A 25,125-nucleotide genomic window follows, 5' to 3' on the forward strand; every position below is an offset into this window, starting at 1 on the left:
AAAGCCTGTGGGACAGTATAGGTGCACATGAGTATACACACTTTTTAGTCCAAAAGGACTTGGACACAAGTTGTACTATATGTCTTAATCAGATGGATGGAGAAAATGCTGGAACAGTTATGGTCTGTGCAGCACATGGCAGAACTGCAGTTTCCCTGCCTTCAGTATCTGAACTTTAATACTGGTTTCTTCCAGAATGAGGTAATAGGGATGTCCGTTTTCGTCCATGAAAACAACGTGCAGTCACTGAGCAGTGAAAAGGAATGCAGGGCAGTAAGGTAAGAAGTGGAGAAGCAAATTATTATTGGTATGGGCTAAACCATGAAAAGTCAAAACATTTGTTCTGCCTGCCTAACTGCTACATGAGGGTTAGTAATGTGACAATAAGAAATAAGAAAGGAGCCTGCCAGAATCAAAATGGAAGGAGGAAGGACTGTGAGAAACAAGAGAACATTAAGAAAAATAAATAGGAGAATGTGGTTGGTGGGTTTAAAACCAAAACAGTCAGTGAGGTCATAAGGAATCTATTTACTTACTTATGTTTTTGATTGGATTAGTCTAACTAGACACTGCCTATTTTCAAGGGAGACAGAAATATGTACTCTTACTAACAAGAGGCAACGGCCAGGACACTAGGGGAAACTGTCATAACATCTTTGGCAAAAGGAATGGAGGTGGATAACATTTTGCATTCCTGAAAGTAATGTGCTTTTATAAATATGTAGAAATATATGCATATGCACACTGGGATATGTGATACCTTAGTTTTCTGCAATACAGAAATTGTTGTAATAAAGTTTAAGTTCCCCTTATGGCTCGGGTGAGAGTTGTGGGATCTTTTACCTCCACCTGCATTATAATCCACTCAAGAATACTTGCCTATTGCACAGATATTATATACCCTGAGCAGACTTCATCAAATTTTTCCTCGGGTAGATAGCAACTGTTGCAGGTGTGAGGGGAAAAGAGAGAGGTAACTTGGAACATGTTTTTGGGGAATTCAATAAGGTGGCACATTAAAAAAAGTTCTTTGAATTAACAAATAATTGTAACTAAGGTAAAGATTACTTTGAGCTTAAACCCCAAAATGAAGATAAAGACATTCTCCCCCCTGGTTACAACATACTTTGCCAGGACAGTTTAAAAAAAAAAAGGTGGTGGTGTTGCCATAGTTTACTGTAATAACCTCACTTTCTCCCATCCTAAGCGACCAGTTCCCTCTTTTACACCTGCAGAAATACTGGCAGCAAACCTTACATGTAATGACTTTATTATCATAACAGTAGTAGCCATATATATTCCACCAGGGGACAACATTCCCCTACTGGAAAATATACTTTCATATCTCTCCAAAAATATCCCTAATGAAACCATCCTTCTTGGAGACATAAACATTAATTAGCAGAAACTCAGCAATCCAAACTCTCCCCATCACATAAATCCCTATGGATTTACACAACTAATCTCTCAACCTACTCATACTAATAACTCTTGTTCTTCAAGCTTGCTGATAGACTGGATACGTGTTTCTAATTCCAGCAAATACCATAATCCAAAACACTGCCAGACTCCCTGAGTGATCATGCACCTATAAAAGTGCTCAGATATACCACCCATCTGTCTAAACCACACTGGCTTATCACCTGCCACAAACTTTCCAACTTTAACCCGGACACATTTAGAACTCTTCTCTCTAGAATTAACTGGAACTTTCTTACACAGCTCCCACTAGATGATGCAGTAAAAGCCTTCAACGTAACTTTCATTAGCATTTTAAATTGTCTAGCTCCACCCAGAAAAGTACGTATAAAAGCAAAAAATCTCACCCTGGTTATCTAAAACCATCTGTACCCTTATGAAAACCAGAGACAAGGCCAGGAAAACATGGGTACATTCCAAACTTCCAGGTGACTTGCAAAAATACAAAGAACTTAGAAATCTAACAAAAAAACTCATCAACAAAGACAAAAAAGATTTCTATTATAATCCCCAAACAACATTAAAATCTGATCCACATTAATTCTGGAATGCTATAAACCAGATACTACATCCTGGTAACCCGACCTCACCAAATCCATGTCCTGACATGTCACCTGATGAGACTGCCAACACATTTAACACCTATTTTATTGAATCTATTTCCAAACTATTTAACCCCAAGCCCTCAAAGAACAACACTTCTAACCTCACTGAACACCCCCCCCCAGCTGCTAACGCTGAAAACTGCTTCTCTTTCAAACCTGTTCCCACTAACTACATCAAAACTCTACTCTCTAAGCTCAAACCATGCTATTTATCTGCAGACAACATCCCTTCATATTTTCTCCAAACTGCTGCACACTCCCTTGCCATGCCTGTATCTATCCTAATAAACTGTAAAAATAATTCCACAGAAATATCTAATTTCAGACCTATCGCTATCCTCTCCCCTCTCTAAATTCCTCGAGAAATGCATACACAAGCAAGTTGTGTATTATGTCATACAGGGAAAACTGCTCACTCCTACACAGCATGGTTTCTGTCCCAAGCATAGTACTACCACAGCTTTACTATCCTTCCTCAACACTATTTCTCTATCCAAAGACAATCATAAACTCATATCTTACCTATTCCTTGACCTATCAAAGGCTTTTGGCACTCACTCTCATTCTCTGCTATTTAAACTTACAGACCGTAACTTCTCCCCTGGTACAGTGGCATGGTTCTCTAGCTATCTCACTGATAGGCAGCAGTCAGTGAGCTGGGACTCAATACCATCTACCCCCCTTCCACTAAGAACGGGTGTCCCCCGAGGATCCATTTTTGGACCTCTACTTTTTAATATCTTCACTAACTCACTTTACTCCTCTTGTCCTCAGTCAATCATTGTCCAATATACAGATGACTACAGTCATCACTATTGCTAACTCACCCTCTAAACTTCCAACAACTACCCAGACATCCTTTAACTCAGTAGAGACATGGCTCACAAATAACCAGCTCATCCTCAACCCTAAAAAAAACAAAACAAAATTGCTACTCTTTCTTCCTAAATCTGTTAACCACGTCAAGTCTTCCTCCGCCAGAACGTCCCTACATAATACCCCTATAGAAGTCGAATTTAGCACAAAACTACTTGGCATTACCATTGATGATCAACTCAAATGTGATCTACACATAAACAATTGCATCAGAAAAAAAACCCACCACAAGCTAGGACAAATTCCTCACCACTGAAGCTGGGGTTACTCTTTCTCATGCCTCCCTTCTACCCTGCTTAACTTACTGTTCCCAAAATACTCCCAAATCTGAACTCCTCCCTACTCACCAAACTAGAATCAACCTATCACAAGATATCCAGATTTGCAGCTCAGCAAACATATACATCTCATCACTGTCTCTCCCTAAATTACCTGAAGTGGCTCGAACTACCACACCTGATTCTCCAATCTTAGCTCCAAATGACACACTCCATTCTATATCAGCCAGCTTTCTGCCCAGCTCTATCATCCCTCATCTCCCTCTATTCCTTTATCAGACATCTCCGAAGTGCAAACCGAGAACTATTAACTGTTTACAAACCTAAATCTAAGACAGGGCGAAACTTATACAGCTACCTCCCTTCTACTGCATGGAACAAACTCCCACTAGAAATAAGGAACCTTACACACCCCAAACAATTTAAGTTAGCCACCAAAGACTACTTCAAAAAACACTGGGCCTGCCACTGGTCGCACCCTCCCTGACCAAAACCAACCAACACAGCCCTGTTTTACTACTGCATCCCATGCCTTCTATGTAACTTCCAAAATGTTTCCTATAATCTGCTTATTTAGCTTTAAATTAGCAAACTTTTATAAACTACTACATTTTCTGCTTCTTATGCTTTAATTGTTATCAAGCTTTTGTTTATAGTATTGTATAACTTGGCAACTACTGCATGAGATTTGTAACTTATTGAATATTGTTATAGTAATCTTGTATGTTTGGAGCGTTTCTCCCTGGGCCTCCACTGAAAACGGGCTTTAGCTCAGTCGGACACTCCCAGTCAACAAATGTAAAATAAATAAATAATAAAATAAGCATATTAGGGCCTTGCTAAGATCAATGCTATTGGCTGCCAAAAAAGGCAATTATTAGAAAATGTCTATCAAATCTAAACCTACCACAGACAAACTACTATATTCTGTGAGGGAAAAAGTTTAGAGAGAAGATACTTAGAAAAGAGAAATGAGAAGTTTACATGGAAATATACGGAATGCAGATTATTGTTCAGGAAGAGGAGTGAGGTTCAAGGGAAGGCAGGATTTCAGCAATTTGTATAATGCTGGAGTGAATGAGTATTGTTAAAGAAAACATATATGTATAACGCATGCTAACAGGTAACCTGTGTCTGGCATACGAGGCATCCTCCGACTACACTTTAGCAAGTCAAATGGTATCAGACATACTAGGTCTAAGAATCTAAACCTCTTCTGCATAAATACCACAACAGTTTGGAGGAACAGGTATATTTCGCAGAAGATGCTGCTGCTGTGGAAAAGATGCTCCATCCACATAAAACAAAGTTCATCCCTGTCCATTTTCAAGCACAACTTAGATTTATGGATGACAAACAGAAAATTTACCCCTGGACTGCCCCCTGTACAACTAATGGATAGAGACAGCTTCTAAATGCTTTATCCCATACATGGGTCCCCTCAAATTATATATGGTGTGATCCCAGTTATTCTCATCAGGGGTAATATAAAATTATCAACCATGAGATGGATAAGGCTAATCTCTAATGCGATAGGTTAATTTGAACATGATGACCTGCAAGGGCAGCTAGCCTAGTAGTTACTTATGAACCGATGAATCTCATGAACATGTATACAATGGATTGTTTTCTTTTATATAACTGTATGTGTGCCGCAAAACTGTTTAAATGTTTTGAATTTAAGAAAGGTATTCATGAAATTTAAAAAAAACATCTACACCTCAATTTAGTGTCTCGTCCAATTTCCTCATCTCAGAAAAAATGTGAGTAAAAGGAAGATTTTATTTGAGGTACTGACAAAGTACACAGGCTGCTGCAATTGGGATAATGTATTACCTCTGAGTTTTGGGGGAGGGACATTTTTTACTTTTGTGAACTGATGTATCATTTAATTAATTTATAGCACACCATTTCTGCAATTTAAAGGAAAAGATGTTTCCTATTATTTGAGCTACTGATGCAACCATACCTGGCACACCACACGGATGTCCCAATATGCTGGGGAAAAGGCACTAAATTCTTTTTAAAACTTCTTAGTATCATTTTTCTGTTGGTAAGCAAGGGGGTTATTTATTTCTTATAATATTTATACAATATGAACTCTTGCAATAAATATTTCAAGGATTGGACTGCTTTCTGTATTTCAGGTATTGTGATTAGTGAACTTCAGATGTGTTAGCATCCCAAAGTAGGAAATGTAATAATGTGCAAGGATTATCTGATTTCTGACAGCATGTCAAGGCCTCGCTGCTTAAAAGATGAGGCAGTTTTTTAATTGCAGACGACATAAGCCACACACACACACACACACATATATATATATATATATATACATACACACACACACACACACACACATATATATATATATATATTGCTAAAAAATCCAACCCAGTGATGGTAATGCAGTCAAATAAAGTATTCCAAAGTACGACCTGGAACAGCAGGTTGCCTTGATGCCGCCATGAAATTTGCGTTTATTATCAGACTCACTCACTCCTTTTCATTTAAGCAGGGCCAGATATGACCTTTTCTAACTATGCAGTGATGTCGTCATATCTGGCCCTGCTTAAATGAAAAGGAGTGAGTGAGTCTGATAATAAACGCAAATTTCATGGCGGCATCAAGGCAACCTGCTGTTCCAGGTCGTACTTTGGAATACTTTATTTGACTGCATTACCATCACTGGGTTGGATTTTTTAGCAACATATTTTTCTGTTTTCGTTTCTGTGTCGGGTGTTGTTGGATATATATATATATATATATATATATATATATATATATATATATATATACAGGTATATAAACTGCCCTGAATTCAGGGGCTGCCTCTTCAGCAGAACATGAAGCACAGTTTTGCTTTGAACTGTAAGATCAAAGCATTTGAGAGTGCATAACTTGGATATTGTAGTTCAAAGTGAAGTGTTGCTGTCTATGTCACCGCCACTGATTCTCAGAGTATTTTAGAGTAAACTCCAGCAATAGGACTAGAAGACAGATCACAGCTTCTGATGCCTAACAGAGTGAGACAGACACCATAAAGAATGAACTAACAATTAGCCTAACCAAAAAAACAAAGATAAAACATACACAACTGTACTCATTAAAAAGGCACCATATAATCAGGAATCATATCCTTCAACTGCCCAGAATTCTGCAGATTGTCCAGATTTTTATCTCATAATTTTAGTCAGTTCTGCATAAAATATTTGGTTTCTTGGCAAATCATTGAGGACTGGAGTCACTAAATAATGAGAGGATTTGAGTTTCAGACTTCATATCCTTCAGAAAATGCATGCTAATGCAAAACCTGTTATACTAGCAACTGTATTAAGTTTATAAGAGCACTGTTTATAACATGTCCCTAATTTTTTTGCCTTTGCCTTCCCATTATTTGGTGATAAAGAAAGACACAAAGAAGATAAACACTGCTAGTGAATAGAGAAGGCCATCTGACTGTAATAACGGTGTTCCAGGCCTGACTAGATGATTTAGGGCTGGACGTTTGGCTGCCTCTAGACAGAGGTTACTTTTCTGAAAGTTAAATGAAAAAAACAATGAAGTTATTAGTAACAGGTGTAAAAAATTTCAGCCTTTATTTCAGTGTGGTTATACTGTTAAGAGTAAGTTGAAAACAATTTCTTTTTTTGAAATCATTAATACTGAGATGGAAAGCATCAAAACAATTTTAATTTTAATTGGAAATAATTAGTGACAATGCTGATTTGACCAAAGTGGTAAAAACTATCCTAACATTTCAGTATAAAAATTTGAGTAACTTAAAAAGTTATTATAGAGGATATGATGTTACTATATGTTCTACTACAGATGGGCCTTATGGTACCTGCTGTTAAGCCTGTAAGCAATGTAGGTACTTATTAAATAGTCAGGGTGTTTTTCTTACACATGTAGCCTGATAAATAGTATTAGTGTCTGTGCATTTTATCCTTTTTAATGGCTTTTTTATTCTAATTGTTTTTAGTTATAATGCTCTCTTCCATATCACACTGTTGATTTTGCTGACATTAAGCAGATGCTGCAGACTTGTAAGATTGTGTACACAATGCATAATGCTAACACGTATTTACATGGTTATCAGGTAAAGGTAACACATATCACATGATTCTGATACAAAATCAGGTAAAGTTAACATGTATTACATGGTTCTGATACAAAATCAGGTATAATTAACACGTCTGATGCACCCTTTTCAAGAAGGTTTTGCAAGAATATCACTCCAAACTATGGCTCTGTACATGTTCAGATAAATCTTCCAGCATTACATGAAACTAGAAACGTCTTCTAACAACTTTAACACTGAAATATCTATCTCACTTAATCTCACTATTTTCACTTAATTTAACTCTTCTATCTCTCAGTTTTATGCATCCTCAGCTGCAAGATAAAATTTAAAGAAAAGAAAGCCTAATTCTAACTGTATATCAACATGTATATATTGTGCCTGGATATAAATCATTGTTATTTTTCTATTTTGTATAATGTTGCTTACTAGTAACTTGAATCTGGTAATAGTCATTATGTAACTTTATCTCATCAATGTTTATGTAATATGTGGTGCTTTTCTCCTCGGGCCTCCACTGAAAATGCGCACTCCTAGGCCCAGTGGACTATCCCGGAAAACAAATGTAAATAAATAAATAGTGTGTGACACTCATAAGTGCAAGTCCAGTAATTCTAAAAACAAAGCATGACTTCAGACAAATTACAGTAAATCCAGAAACTTTGACCCCTTTTAAAGTTTCTGCAGTGGGACTGCGCTCCCTGCATCCTTCAACATGATAGGCTGATATACACACACACACACACACACACAGACACACACACACACACACACACACCTACAAGTTATATGAACTAACTCTCAGTTGGCTGTGCCTTGGAGTACAGTCTGTACTGTACAGCAGGGAGACTACCCTAAAGTATCACAACCTTGGATCTCAGGCATCGTGTATATCACCTGTTTTGCATTTAGAGTTCTTGCTTTTTCAAGGACAACAATTATGGACCTTGGAATATTAATAGGTACCCAAATTACATAAGTGACATTGTGCTTGCCTACAGGAAACACGGCATAAGAGTTATATAACTAAACCTCCTTCATCTCTTTGGTACAATGATATAGGATATCACCAAAGCCTAGTCTGTTGACTCATTTTGTGAGTCACTGGAAGACATGATCTCATTGAGCTACAAAGGAAAAAAGAACAAGTAAATCAGGGGTCTGAAGGGAAAAATGAATAAGGATATCAGGGGTCTGAAGGGAAAAAGAACAAGGAAATCAGGGGTCTGAAGGGAAAAAGAACAAGGAAATCAGGGGTCTGAAGGGAAAAAAGAACAAGGAAATCAGGGGTCTGAAGGGAAAAATGAACAAGGATATCAGTGGTCTGAAGGGAAAAATGAACAAGGATATCAGGGGTCTGAAGGGAAAAATGAATAAGGATATCAGGGGTCTGAAGGGAAAAAAGAACAAGGAAATCAGGGGTCTGAAGGGAAAAATGAACAAGGATATCAGGGGTCTGAAGGGAAAAAAGAATAAGGAAATCAGGTGTCTGAAGGGAAAAAAGAACAAGGAAATCAGGGGTCTGAAGGGAAAAATGAACAAGGAAATCAGGGGTCTGAAGGGAAAAATGAATAAGGATATCAGGGGTTTGAAGGGAAAAAAGAACAAGGATATCAGGGGTCTGAAGGGAAAAAAAGAACAAGGAAATCAGGGGACTGAAGGGAAAAATGAACAAGGAAATCAGGGGTCTGAAGGGAAAAACGAACAAGGAAATCAGGGGTCTGAAGGGAAAAATGAACAAGGAAATCAGGGGTCTGAAGGGAAAAATGAATAAGGATATCAGGGGTCTGACGGGGAAAAAAGAACAAGGAAATCAGGGGTCTGAAGGGAAAAAGAAGAAGGAAATCAGGGGTCTGAAGGGAAAAAAGAACAAGGAAATCAGGGGTCTGAAGGGAAAAAGAACAAGGAAATCAGGGGTCTGAAGGGAAAAAGAACAAGGAAATCAGGGGTCTGAAGGGAAAAATGAACAAGGAAATCAGGGGTCTGAAGGGAAAAATGAATAAGGATATCAGGGGTCTGATGGGGAAAAAGAACAAGGAAATCAGGGGTCTGAAGGGAAAAATGAATAAGGAAATCAGGGGTCTGAAAGGAAAAAAGAACAAGGAAATCAGGGGTCTGAAGGGAAAAATGAACAAAGAAATCAGGGGTCTGAAGGGAAAAATGAATAAGAATATCAGGGGTCTGACGGAAAAAAGAACAAGGAAATCAGGGGTCTGAAGGGGAAAAATGAACAAGGAAATCAGGGGTCTGAAATGAAAAAAGAACAAGGAAATCAGGGGTCTGTAGGGAAAAAGAACAAGGAAATCAGGGGTCTGAAGGGAAAAATGAACAAGGAAATCAGGGGTCTGAAGGGAAAAATGAATAAGAATATCAGGGGTCTGACGGGAAAAAAGAACAAGGAAATCAGGGGTCTGAAGGGGAAAAATGAACAAGGAAATCAGGGGTCTGTAGGGAAAAATAACAAGGAAATCAGGGGTCTGAAATGAAAAAAGAACAAGGAAATCAGGGGTCTGTAGGGAAAAAGAACAAGGAAATCAGGGGTCTGAAGGGAAAAAAGAACAAGGATATCAGGGGTCTGAAGGGAAAAATAAACAAGGATATCAAGGGTCTGAAGGGAAAAATGAACAAGGATATCAGGGGTCTGAAGGGAAAAAGAACAAGGAAATCAGGGGTCTGAAGGGAAAAAAGAACAAGGAAATCAGGGGTCTGAAGGGAAAAAGAACAAGGAAATCAGGGGTCTGAAGGGAAAAATGAACAAGGAAATCAGGGGTCTGAAGGGAAAAATGAATAAGGATATCAGGGGTCTGAACGGAAAAAAGAACAAGGAAATCAGGGGTCTGAAGGGAAAAATGAATAAGGAAATCAGGGGTCTGAAGGGAAAAAAGAACAAGGAAATCAGGGGTCTGAAGGGAAAAAAGAACAAGGAAATCAGGGGTCTGAAGGGAAAAATGAACAAGGAAATCAGGGGTCTGACGGGAAAAAAGAACAAGGAAATCAGGGGTCTGAAGGGGAAAAATGAACAAGGAAATCAGGGGTCTGTAGGGAAAAAGAACAAGGAAATCAGGGGTCTGAAATGAAAAAAGAACAAGGAAATCAGGGGTCTGTAGGGAAAAAGAACAAGGAAATCAGGGGTCTGAAGGGAAAAAAGAACAAGGATATCAGGGGTCTGAAGGGAAAAATAAACAAGGATATCAGGGGTCTGAAGGGAAAAATGAACAAGGATATCAGGGGTCTGAAGGGAAAAAGAACAAGGAAATCAGGGGTCTGAAGGGAAAAAAGAACAAGGAAATCAGGGGTCTGAAGGGAAAAAGAACAAGGAAATCAGGGGTCTGAAGGGAAAAATTAACAAGGAAATCAGGGGTCTGAAGGGAAAAAGAACAAGGAAATCAGGGGTCTGAAGGGAAAAATGAACAAGGAAATCAGGGGTCTGAAGGGAAAAATGAATAAGGATATCAGGGGTCTGACGGGAAAAAAGAACAAAGAAATCAGGGGTCTGAAGGGAAAAATGAATAAGGAAATCAGGGGTCTGAAGGGAAAAAAGAACAAAGAAATCAGTGGTCTGAAGGGAAAAATGAATAAGGATATCAGGGGTCTGACGGGAAAAAAGAACAAGGAAATCAGGGGTCTGAAGGGAAAAATGAACAAGGAAATCAGGGGTCTGTAGGGAAAAAGAACAAGGAAATCAGGGGTCTGAAATGAAAAAAGAACAAGGAAATCAGGGGTCTGTAGGGAAAAAGAACAAGGAAATCAGGGGTCTGAAGGGAAAAAAGAACAAGGATATCAGGAGTCTGAAGGGAAAAATAAACAAGGATATCAGGGGTCTGAAGGGAAAAATGAACAAGGATATCAGGGGTCTGAAGGGAAAAAGAACAAGGAAATCAGGGGTCTGAAGGGAAAAATGAACAAGGAAATCAGGGGTCTGTAGGGAAAAAGAACAAGGAAATCAGGGGTCTGAAGGGAAAAATGAACAAGGATATCAGGGGTCTGAAGGGAAAAATGAACAAGGAAATCAGGGGTCTGAAGGGAAAAAGAACAAGGAAATCGGGGGTCTGTAGGGAAAAAGAACAAGGAAATCAGGGGTCTGAAGGGAAAAACAACAAGGATATCAGGGGTCTGAAGGGAAAAATGAACAAGGATATCAGGGATCTGAAGGGAAAAATGAACAAGGATATCAGGGGTCTGAAGGGAAAAATCAACAAGGATATCAGGGGTCTGAAGGGAAAAAGGAACAAGGATATCAGGGGTCTGTAGCCAGGGGTCAGTTGAAAGGAGAAAAAAAAAGTGGTAAAGAAATATTATGGAAAGAAGCAAACTATTCAGAGCCAAACTGCAGTCATCTAAAAATAAACAATAACTTAAAGGCTCATTTATACTAATGCAATTTGAGAAAGCTAAGGAAATAGGATATATTCTTTAAAGAGCTTGCCTTTTAATGATCATTCCACTCTCACCCCCCCCCCTTTAAATAAACGAAGGCTGGAAGTAGAATTCATTTCATAGCAGCCCACTAATGTTAAAGGAAGAAAGGAAGGTAGTACTTATTAGTAAACTATCCACAGCAAGTAAACACTACAATGAATATATACCCTTCATATAAGCAGTTCTGATTACTACTGAATTATATGAAATAACACATACCAACCAGTAGTGCTGCCTAAGCCACAGGAAAGAAGTTGATATTAGAGTTCCCTGCTGAGAAAACCAGAGATCAGGAGGTCCCTTAGTGACCCGGTGACATTGAAACTAGTCATGGACAGGCAGATCATCTGTGGCGCTGGATGGTGAAGACGCCCCACAGATGTGCACATCTTGGGTCATGAGTGGTAGGCTAAAAAGATGAAACCACACTGTACCTTTGGTACAAGCCACCATTCTTTCCCTGCAGTATGCTGAACACCCTGGAAGTAATGAGAGTGCTCTTGACTGGTGTCTCATCACCCCTGGAAACCCTGTGGGGGGGGGAAGGGGGTTTTAACTGTCTTACAATGCAGTATGATAACAAGAAGTAAACCTAGAGTTACACTTAATTCCTAGCCACTAGTGTAGCTAGGGCAGGGTGGGTGGGGCAACTGCTCAAGGTTCAAAGTGCTGGGTGGGCACTATCCACCGATCTAGATCTCTCTTTAATGTAAAACTGGTATTGCATTTGTAGTCAAACATGAGTGCTGTAAGAGCTCTGTGTGTGGTCTATTTAAAAAAAAAAAAAAAACTTCTCTTCCTTTTTTTTTTTTTTTTTTTTTGTTTTAAAGTAAAACCTGAGTGCTATAGCACTCCATGCAGGCATGGTATAAACTACAGCAACTGTTGGTTACATTTGCAGCAAGCAGTTTGCTAGGGTTTAAAAGAAGAGATCTTTTTTCCCCATAAAAATTGTGGAAGAGGTCGGGGGCAGAGCACAGATATGGGAACTGAATGTCTGGCAGGGGCCTTTTTTTTAAATTTGCTTACTGGCTCTTCAAAAGAACTGTGGGGTGGATCTAACTGTAATAAACCAAGAGCTTTTTTGCACTTGAAGAGCTGAGGGGGTAGGGAGGTGGTTCATACCACCAACACAGGGCGCCTGCAGAGTGAGCTAAACTGCTGCTCCTAGCAATATTTAGACTATGAACAACATCAAGCAAACATTGTAACACCCTAGAGATCAGTTAAAGTTAAAGTAATATAAAAACATGCTTACATTCTGGATATTAATCTCTAGTAGGTCTCCAGAACCCTTCACAGAGAACAGCAGCTACAATGGAAGAACGTTATTTATGTATTTGTTTCCTTACTGATAGGACAACTGTGCAAAGCAAATTTTCATGGGAGGTCAAGTGAGAAAAGCTCCAAAGACTTATACATACATATGGAATATCTTTAAATTTGTGACAAACTACATAGTTGGAAGTGTTAGCAATAACTAAAAGTAGTAAAATCTAAAGTTGTGTGTACAACATTGCTCCTATAACAACTGAAGGGAGGACTATAACGCCTCCTTACCCAGACTGCGTGTGTGTGTCTGTCTATATGGAATACATTCAAAATGAACATTATGAATACTGAAACATAAATGACCGCTGGAAAATTTACAAAACAAGAACAAGTCACTCTATGCAGGGGCAAACATATATATATATATATATATATATATATATATATATATATATATATCGGTCTGCTTTGGTAGTCCAAAATTTCACTTACGCAGAATTCATATCACCGAGATGAAAAACCCGACAGCACCAGAACACCGACATCCCGGAACACCAACTTACTACTCCAGGTAAGTAAACACTTGGCCGTCCTGCTTCCTGTTTAACTTTGCCCCTTACCCCCCACTAAAGTGCGATCTCAGAGTTGGTATATTTAGTTGGGGGGGCCCAGGACCCAAATAGGTTGGTGTGGGGGGGGGCACATGGGTGGGTTTGTTTTCCTTCAGTTTATGTTTTTTTTCTTCAGGATGGCCAAGCATTTAACTTACCTAGAGTGGTAAGTCGGTGTTCCAAGACGTCAGTGTTCTGCTTTATTTATTTTTATATATATATATATATATATATATATATATATATATATATATGTACATCTGAGATTGCACCACAGTGAGTAAAGGGCAAAAACACATTTCACACTATACCATGACCTCTGGCAACAAACCATGATATTTTGAACAGACAGCAAAAAAATGCCAACATAATAAACAGCCAATGAACAGAAACCTGCTGTATATTAACTTTACTGGTGCTTCTGGTACCTCGGCCAGATAGCCTTTAAGGAATCATTTTCACACCAACATACAGCCTATATAAATACAAACAATTTGCACCTCGTGATTAAATAATTGATTAATTAAAACCAAACCATGGTTACAATAGTTGTAATAAGTACACTGTTCCCATGCAGCAAAGTGAAAACATCCATATAACTAAACAACCCCATCCCAATTAAAACGACTCTTTTCACAACAACTTTTGAACTTTTAAAAGTACACATTCATTAAATTCTACATTCATACCATTGGGTTGCAAAGTTCTATAGTTAATAATAAACCTGGTTTCTATCTGTAATAAAGTATGTGCAAAATCATTTCCCCTGTTATCATGGGGTTTGGCTAAAACACTGCAGAAAAAGTACTAATCCCTATGTGCTAAATGGAAGTGCTGAGCAACTGGGCTATCCAAATTACAGTTTCTAATATCACCCAGGTGCTCTAGAATCCTCTTTTTAACCATTCTGTTATTTTTCCCCATGTATCACTTAATAGGTGTACACCCACATCATGATATATATAACCCCACAAGAACGGCAACTGAACCAATCCAGGGTTATATATCTTTTTCCACTGATTTTGTTGCCAGATAAATTTTTAATTATTCCACAAACTTTACACTTCCCACAGGCAAAAAAAAAGCCAGTCACCTTTTCAATCATTTGTGTTTCGATATTCAGTATGTTTAATGTTATGTATAAAGATTATGTATATCTTCATCTCTTACATCAATCCCATGTTTTCAATACTGTCTTCGAGTTCTACCGAAACCAAAAACTATCAAATGATTTGCATGTATGTGACAATCCTAATCATTTTTTCTCTAAATGTCTCATGCACACCATATGAAAGTGGCTATTAGCCCCATCAGACTATCCTGCTTAAATGCAAACAAATAAATTAAAAAACTTTGCCTAATGCAAAGCAACATATTATGATGCCGTGATATACTATAAGCAGTAACATAATTCAGGAGAGTGAATGTGACAGACCTAAGGCAATTTGTACAAGGGCTGAGGAAAAAAAATCTAGCTAAATAAGGCTTGTATTTTATTCACTGGATGAGGGAAATGTACATACATACCAGACTCTAGTTTAGTCCATCCGTGGTGTAAAAGCTCATTTTTTATAACTAGTATGGCCTGAGTGTCACCTTGGATTGATGCTTCATTTATACAGCTGGGTTAGAAGTTAGCATTGTAGGAGATAGCTTTGGGCTTAATGCTAGGCCATGGTTCTCTGCAGTTCTGCTTGATACAGTGTCTAATTCTGGTATTGTTTTTTTTTTTGTATGTAACATCATCATGAAGAGTTTGAATACTGCCAACTCTTTTGGTTGCCTTTCCTACCTCTGTTTTCTCTTACATCTGTAGTTATCTCTTCTGTTAAATACAGGGATCTTTTCATGAAGATTTTTCTGGGTAGTATGGATGTTGCTGTAGGACCCTTTTGTGAGGCTCCCCATCAACAGCATCATCAACTGCCACCAACATAGGTTTGAGTGATAAATACAGAATGCCACAGACTACAGCGAGTGTTATAATGACTTGCAGTGAAGGAGAAATTGTATAAGCAGTGTTGCCCAGACGAGATCCAATGCATCTGTATATGTGTGCGTTTAGCACCCAGTGAAAGAGGAATCATATAAGCAGTGTTGCCCAGACGAGATCCCATGCATCTGCATATGGGGGGAGAGCCTTGGGAAAACCTGGATTCAGCAAGGGAGCAGAGAATCAAAAAATCTGGACAAAGCCTAAAATGATGGGGGGACAAAAAGGGACAGATTTGAAATATTGCTCTTACAAACTTAGAAGGTTGATAGAATAATAGGTTTTGCATTAGCATGAATTCTCTGAAGGATGTGGAGTCTTAAACTCAAATGTTTGTCACTATTTAATTACTTCAATCCTCAACTATTTGCCAGAAAAGTACAGATTTTAGGAGGAATACACCAAAAATACGAGGCAAAAATCTGGACATTCCGTGAAAATATGTACACTTGAGAGGTGTGAATCACATACACACACACAGCCACTTCCTCATTCATACCTGCATTCATTCACACACACAGCCACTTCCTCATTCATACCTGCTTTCATTCACACACACAGCCACTTCCTCATTCATACCTGCATTCATTCACACACACAGCCACTTCCTCATTCATACCTGCATTCACTCACACACACAGCCACTTCCTCATTCTTATCTGCATTCACTCACACATCGCTCTCACTCTCCCGATCTCACACATCCACTTTTTCATTCATTCCTGCATTCACTCACACATCGCTCTCACTCTCCCGATCTCACACATCCACTTCTTCATTCATTCCTGCATTCACTCATACTCGCAGCGAACTAATAAGCTTAACTGCAAAATAAACCACAAACTGTTTGCGGTTTATTTTGCAGCTAAGCTTATTAGTTCGTGGTGCCCCTGTGAGGAAGCCGTGGCTCTCCAGGGCACCACAACACATACTTTGGGAACCCCTGAAATATGCACTTTATGCGCACCACAGGGGTGTGGGGAGAGCCTTGGGAAAACCTGGATTCAGCAAGGGAGCCGATAATCAAAAAAGTTTGGGAACCACTGGCTTAAGCATTTATCTGCTTGGAAGACTATTGCCCTATTCAGTGAGAATCATAACTGATGAAAGTGAACATTTCAAGGTGATTTTTTTTTGCTTTCATTATAGTTAGAGGGTAGCACTTCCACCCTATCCCTGTACACTTACAAAATATTAAAAAGTTATCAACTTTCAACACACAGGCTTTTCAGTGGTTTGCCCCATTCTACTACAGGAAGGCTACTCCAATCATCTATCACTCATTTTTAGAAATAAAAAAACTTCCGTGTGTCTCCCCATGTTACTTCAAATTCTGAGCCTCATCTTTCTTCTGAAATACAGTACCAATTTGGATGCTATGGATTACTTTATACATTTCTATCACGTCCTTATCTTTCTTTTTTCCATCAAAGTGATACTTAACTAGTTAAAGAAGGCTATGTCCAAAGGGGATGAGAAATTCTATACCTGAGGCCTTGCAGAAAAAAAGCTTCAAAAAAGAAACATGACTTTATGATAAAAGTGACAAGATCTTTATTCCACGTAAAAAAATAAATACACAGCAGTGACAGACTCAGCTGCATAAAATCAGTGTCATACTAAATGGAACAAAATTATAAATAACCCAGCAATGAAAAACAAATGGCAATAATGTAAGCAAGCTCAACAGTGAATATAAGCAGTGAACTATGGTACACATTATTCTAGAAAGTTCCCTATTGAGTCTGTACCTAAAGTGAAATGAAAAGAAGTGGTAAGGAAAGCCTAGCCAAACTGATCTCAAGACACATTCACGTTAATGACTGCTTTGCAAACAATTGGTTTCCATTGCAAAGATGGAAAACAAAACGCTGTTACAGGGGGACATATCCACTCCAGACAGACAAGCCAATTGCGCAGCAAAGTAATTTTTGGAAAGACTTGATAAATCAGTGGTATTTTAGGCTAGAGTATTAAGCTTATGTGGACATTTAAGAAATACAACTAAAGAAATAAGTACAGTGGTTCTGGTCTGAATTAACAAAAGACATGACATTGGTGACATACTGTCACTATACATTATTTATGTTAATGATAAACAGCCAGATGCCACCAGTACATGAAACTCTATTTGGAAAACTCAAGTTCCTCTTCCTAGAGCTGAAACTCTCTAACATATCAGAAGACTAAGTTTCGTGTGACTTCCATGGCTGGACAGTTGTGGAGACTATGCTGACAGTTTTTATTTTATAGGAGTACTGGAGAGGCAGTGGTAACAAGTAGGCCCAGGATGCTGTCATACTTGTGGTTTAGACTTTATACAACTTAATGTACTGCATAACCTCTCATAAGCACATTGTATATATATATATATATATATATATATATATATATATATATAAAGGGTTCTCAGCATACATGCTATCAGTTATACAACAAGTGTATTCATTTCACATCAGAAGCACCTATAAAACACATATGAACTTAGCACGCAAACAACAAACTTAGGACAGCTGTGATGCAACTAAAACACCTTATATTTAACTGCTGTTTTGTTCCTAAATTAGTAAAAATACTAATTTATCATACCATTACAAATATATTTTTGCATGACCTAGTCCACACATAAGATGACATTACTTTCACACTGAATTTTTTATTGCTCTTCCTGAATTGTGCTACTCACTCCTTTTAAGAACAGATAAATCTTACTTTTCTGCAAGACCAAATTTATTTATTTATTTTTACACTTGTTAACCGGGTTAGACCGACTGGGCCCAGAGAGCCCTTTTTCAGCAGAGACATGAGGAGTAAAGCTCAAGGAAAGTAATTAAAGAAAGGAAAACCTAACAATTCAAGTTGTAAGATACTTAACAGTACAAAACAGAGAGAAATATACAACATGAATATATACAAGTCAAAAGTCTAGTATTTTGAGAATGCAGCAGCAATATGTTTGAGAAATTTGGTTAGCAGTAAGTTATGTAGAAGGAATGTAATACGAGAGAGAAAATGCTCTCTCTTGCTCTAAAATGGGTCATACCTACAACGGACCCTTCTCCGATTGTCATTTCTAAATCTGATTTTATTTCATAATATCTTTTAAAGGTCTCAATTTTTATTTAATTTGTTTTGTTAACTACCAACTGTGCTCTGTACTGAATCAAAAGTCAATTCTGTGCATTTGTCAGAGAAGCAGAGCTATATCCACCCAGACTTTTACTTCAGTGAACTTCCTGTACCCTTTTCCTAATCTCCACTACTTACAAACAATAACTATACCATAAGAACAATCCACAGTGTGTGCTTGCAAACTATAACTATACCATAAGAACAATCCACAGTGTGTGCTTACAAACTATTACTATATCATAAGAACAAGCCACAGTGTGTGCTTACAAACTATTACTATACCATAAGAACAAGCCACAGTGTGTGCTTACAAACTATTACTATACCATAACAACAAGCCACAGTGTGTGCTTACAAACTATAACTATACCATAAGAACAAGCCACAGTGTGTGCTTACAAACTATAACTATACCATAAGAACAAGCCACAGTGTGTGCTTACAAACTATAACTATACCATAAGAACAAGCCACAGTGTGTGCTTACAAACTATAACTATACCATAAGAACAAGCTACAGTGTGTGCTTACAAACTATTACTATACCATAAGAACAAGCCACAGTGTGTGCTTACAAACTATTACTATACCATAAGAACAAGCCACAGTGTGTGCTTCTCTGGTTCAGCTATAGTCTGCATTACCTTCTTTACAGAGTATGCATGTCTTCTATATGTCAATGTATTTTATGTTTCACCCCATATTTCACCAACAAATTTCTAGGTGAATTAGTAACTGTCTGAAGTGCCTACATGTGCGAGCATGTACGCTTATCTGGAGATCCTACAATGGTGGATGAAAAACAGCACTTACCAAAAAGAGTAGGGGAAGTTCCCCAGTGCCCTGGCCATATTTTCCCAAGTCAGTATAAATACTACTTCTGATCTCCCCCTGAAAAAGAGGCCATTTGGCCTAGTGGGACTAACCCGGCTAACAAAGTGTAAATGAATAAATAATTCATATGCCAGTCACTTGACATGATAGGGTCCAGTGCCACAAGAATCCCAAACAGGATAAAGCAACTGTGGAAAAACAAATTAATGAAGATAAAACCTATACAATCCATCTTTTGTATATAGCATAGTGTGCAAATAAATATAGAGTGACTCTATTAAAACAGAAGTGTCACTTTTAGACAATTTAATTTATAACATATCTCTACTATGGACAATGCTCTGATGCTCAGAATACATCCGAGTTCTTTTGGTGAGTTTCATCTCCACTGAGTGATTCCAAGTTTCTAATTCTAAATTGTTCTAGTAGATCATTTCTGTTAAGTCTGTTCACGTCATGTTTCTCTAACAATATATTCTGTGTAGTGTTATTTGTTTTAGATTTTATTCCCAGTCCGGGGATAAAAGTGGTCCAGTTTGTATCAGTCCACTTATCTGGTTGCCAAATAAAATACATGAACAAAATGGAAATAAATACTACTGTCACCATTTGATAAACTATGTGACAGACTGATTCGCAACAAGGCTGAAGACGCACTCATGTTTTAAAAAAAAGTTTTATCAGAAGAGAAATACAGATATTCAGAGTAATTTAGACATAAGAATACAAAAATCTGCACAGCAGATTAATTTACCCCTAGATTAAGAAAATCTTCGTGCCACATAAAGGGAATGTGCTTTAGTCTAAACACCTCATTGCAAGTTAGCAGTCTATGGGCTTTGAAGAAAAGATATGAAACAGCACACAGTTTTGCTTCTAAACTTTTGACTCTCAAATACCTTTGAATGCATTTGCAAAAACTACTGCCGACTCTAAACATATTGCTGAGCTTGACAGACGTCCGTGCTAAAATTACTACTTTATAAATAACTGTTTAACTACTGCTTTGGGAATTTTATTTTGCCATCACTACATTATCTAGTATTTCATTTTTTAACCAAATTTGGCCTTAATTTCCGCACAGCCATTGTGTTCACAAAAACTATTTCACTGCTGTGCATTTCTACCGTTTGATGTTTGCTGTCTGCTTGCTGAACTCTGGTGTATCAATTCATGACTTCTGTTACTTTAACTTTATTTTAATACTACATCTCTTTATGTTTGCATACTACAGATACTAATACAGCAGCGCTGTCGATTTATGTATTTGTTTCATTATTTATGGTATACATGTTGTTACTGTCTTTTCTTAAGACTGTATACATTTTATTTGTTTTGTGCACAATCATTGGATCTGGGTTGTGGCTGATAAATATAAGTAAGTCTTTAGCCCTGTTATCGACTGTAAACTAAGTGCAGGTTTGTAACCATGATAAAGCCCGCTTTTTCATACTTGTTTTGAACCAGAAGTCAACTGTTCTTTTAGTGGAGGTTCTGAATCAGAAAATGAGAAAACGGAAGTATTTGCAAACAAAATTAAATTAGACATAAGCATGGCAAGATAGTTTTGGAAGGATGTGAAGTCTGAACAGATGTCATTAATCAAAATGGTTACTTATTTTACAGATTTTCTTCTGAACACTTTATAATTGTAGCGCATGGCGCTTCTCAATTACACACCCAGATCAGTAAAAGGATAGGCCTTGTTGAAGTGCTTCTCAGAGTTAAGCCCTACTTTTGCCCTAAAGTATTAAACATGCAGTGTCCAGAACAGATGAGAACTGGGAAGCCGTTAAACACTTATTCTGGTCTTTTTTTAATCTGATTTGTTTACCAGCTTGCCAATGCTCGTCTTGATTGGCCACTCTCTCTATAGCAGCACGTACTGCGTTACGGCTTTACATTGCTTTCTTTTGTCTAATAATTGTAGCACATGGGAATAGGTAAAGCTCCATGCACTACAAACAACTATGATTGCATTTCACCGATCATAACTAGAGATGCTGTGTGTTCTTGACAAGGATGTCAATATTCACCTCTCGAGCTTTGCTTTCAAGGTGAATTTCCTGACATCTGCATTCAAATATAAAACATCCTTGTTATGGAATTTCCTGACATCTGTCTCTCAAATATAAAACATCCTTGCTATGTTTGGAGACCCAATCATAATCCTCTACCTTACGCACAGAACTTGTTACTTTGAGTAACTGCTACTGCATTTTATTAGATATTTTCCTATTTCAAAAATGATTATGTTTTAACATTTTCTGGGTACTTGCGTATTATCGCAACCAGATTTTCACGGTTGCAATAATATGCTTGCTGGCTTGAAAACAGCTGTGGGAAACACTGTAAGTTGTCACTCTTTCTATTTACTGTTCAAAAGCTAGTTTTGCTGACATTAAGGAAGAGAAGCAATCGTGGAAATCTTTACCTGTTTTGCGTGTATGACAGATGCACTCTTCAATTGGCAGGGCTGGTCTGTTACTGAAGAAAAGAGAACTTTTACTGTGAAGAAGCAATGCTGACAAGAAAAAGATGGCTTGGAAATGCTTTCTGCTGAACTCTTTATTTATTAAAGGGTAAACTATTTATGTATCACACATTTCATTCAGTAATTTTGATTCAACAATGAATCAGACTGTAACTATGAACTGTATGTTCCTAAGAAGAAATGCCTCTCAGCTGTACAATGCAATGTTCCATTGCCAGTCAGTTTTAACTCCAACCTCTTCACTAGTGTGTATTATTTGCAATGTTTGCTGTATTAATTGTAAATGTCTTGCTCAAAACTACAGCCCTTGTATAAATATAATCTTTAAGCTATTGTAACTTCGATTGCTATTGAAGCTTTTCTCCCCAGGACTCCATTGAAAACGGGTTCAAATGACCCAATGGACTATCCTGGTAAACCAACTGCAAATAAATAAATTTCATTTCATTGTCAGTAACTGACACAGCAACATTACTTTCTTTCTTCATTTTCACTGATAATCCTGCCTAAAACAATGTGTAATTTGAACCAAAACACACTAACTGACATTATCATAGCACCTGTGCTTCTATATTAACATCGGAAAGCGCACTGTATTACAAGAAAGTTAAGCTGCCCGCAAACAGCATGCGTAAACAGAAACATGACTTTCTACATTTTCAAAGATATCCCTGCCTAAAACAACCTTCAATGTGAAGGAAAACACTCTAATTGACATTATCACAGCATTAATGTTTATATTTGCACATCGGGAAGCAACCGGTAGTAATGAGAAAATTTGGTTGCAATAATACGCAAGTACCATTTTTTGTTAGACACTACTGTACTATTTTATATAAATAATTTACAAAAAGTTACCTCCAAAAATGATGCAGACATGGGATGTATTTTTACATCCTACTCTAAAGCAAGCTGCATACAACTTACTGCTAGCAGGCAATCCTATAAGCAAGCTGAAGGTCTAGGAAACCATGCTTCAATACCTTTTTAAACTGTTTTTCCATTGAAAATTTACTAGCACTGACATATGCGCAACATTTAACTCAATTTACAGCCAGCTTACTGTTTTACTTGGCTGTGAAAATGAGTAAATGCAGACCAGCAATGACATAAAACTTCTCATTTCAGCTGTACAAGTGAGAACAATTAATATGTGCCATTTTACAAACTGCTGGATGAAAGAGAGGCAGATTATGACACAGCACTAGTTTCCTTAGCCACTATGTCAATGTTCTTACCCGTCAGATCTCACACTTTCATGATGTCACTTTTTTTTTAATTATTTTGGACGTTGGCATAATGGTTAAGGAACCAAATGGGAAACACACCAAACAAGCCAAAGCAACTCAGACTAGCAGCTAATTTTCCACCAGGTATAAACGATTCCTTGACAATACTTCCAGCCCTGAAAGAAAAATCTATGAAACTTTTAAGTATTTTATCATTTTTACATGCATTACTGTGCCTGCATTTTTAAATATATATGCTGAAGGTATTTAATATATAACAGTGTTTTATTTGTAAAAAGTTAAGTTGGCTTGAATATTAACATCCTGTGTATTTAATATTGCTCATGTGAACATTTTACATGTGACTTTTTTGATAATACCATTGGCTCAAATTTATCTATTATGAAACATGTACTGGTATAAAAATGGTTCTTGAATCAGTGTGCCTTATTCTAATGAAGTCTTCTATGTGAAAGACGAAAGCGCTTAATCTTGGTGTGTTTTTACTGCAATAAATGCAGTTCATATACAGGCTTGTTTGGTGCATTTTCCATCTTCTGTTATTCACACTGGACCAGATATTTGGATAATGGTTAAGGAGTTTACCTCACAGACAGAAGGCACAGGGATGATTCTCACCTTTAAAGGAACTGACTAGGTCTAAAATGGCCCACAAGGGCAGCTAGCCTATTATTATTTATTTTAGAGTGTGTTGGTCTGGCAAAATGGTTAAGGTCTTCACCTGATAAACACAAGGTATAGAGTTTAAGTTATTGGCTAGACTTAAAACGGGCCTTCAGGGAAGTTAGCTTAGTATTCACCTTTGAACTATGAACTAATATAGTTATGCAAATCGATCAAGTACAATACTAGCCAAATGATGTTGATTATTCATACGATCTGGATGAGCTTATAGATTTCTTTTTTACTTCTTATTTAATAACCATGCTAGAACAGTGACCCATATGCACCCATTTTAGTCTTAGTCCAGCTAGGCATTACATGCTCCCAAAAAGGTTGTGGTAGTCATTTATATTTTGAATGCTGGGCAGTTTCTGGGCCTTGTACTGAAAAAAGGGATTAGTTGCTTGTCTTTTTGTGAGTGGATGAGTCAGTGGTAATGCATTCTCTGGTGCTGGCAAAGGTTACAGATTTTTTCCTCTTATAGGTTCATAGGTGAATATTAGGCTAACTGCCCTGAAGGGCCTTTTTAAGCCTAGTCAATAGCTCAAGGTCAGAATCAAACTCTGATCCTTGGGTTTATGAGGTGAAGATCTTAATCATTACACCAAACTCTTCCTAAGGTCTTAATGACAGTCCCACCATTAGCAATTCAAATGAGTGCACCTTAAGTAGTCTATAAATAAAGTAACCTAGCAAAAGCTTTGATCTTTGCTAGACTGGAAATTTCACGCACTGGCAAATTCTGTAATAAATACAGGTGGTATAATAACAGGAAATGTGTGTAACTGGCAGTGAGGCTAGAGATAACTGCAAAAAGTGCTACCGTTATCTAAATTAAATTTGAGTGAGCTCATGAATGGACCTTTCTCAGCCATGACAATTGACATAGTATAGTTTATATATATATATATATATATATATATATATATATATATATATATATATATATACATATATATATATATATATACATATATATATATATATATATATATATATATATATATATATATATATATATATATATATATATATATATATATATATATATATATATATATATATATATATATATATATATATACAAACACACACACACACACACACACACACATATTTGGCTCTCTTCAAGCTCAAT

Source organism: Protopterus annectens, chromosome 16.part0, assembly GCF_019279795.1.
Source record: "Protopterus annectens isolate FY-2018-M chromosome 16.part0, PAN1.0, whole genome shotgun sequence".
Lineage (NCBI taxonomy): Eukaryota > Metazoa > Chordata > Ceratodontiformes > Protopteridae > Protopterus > Protopterus annectens.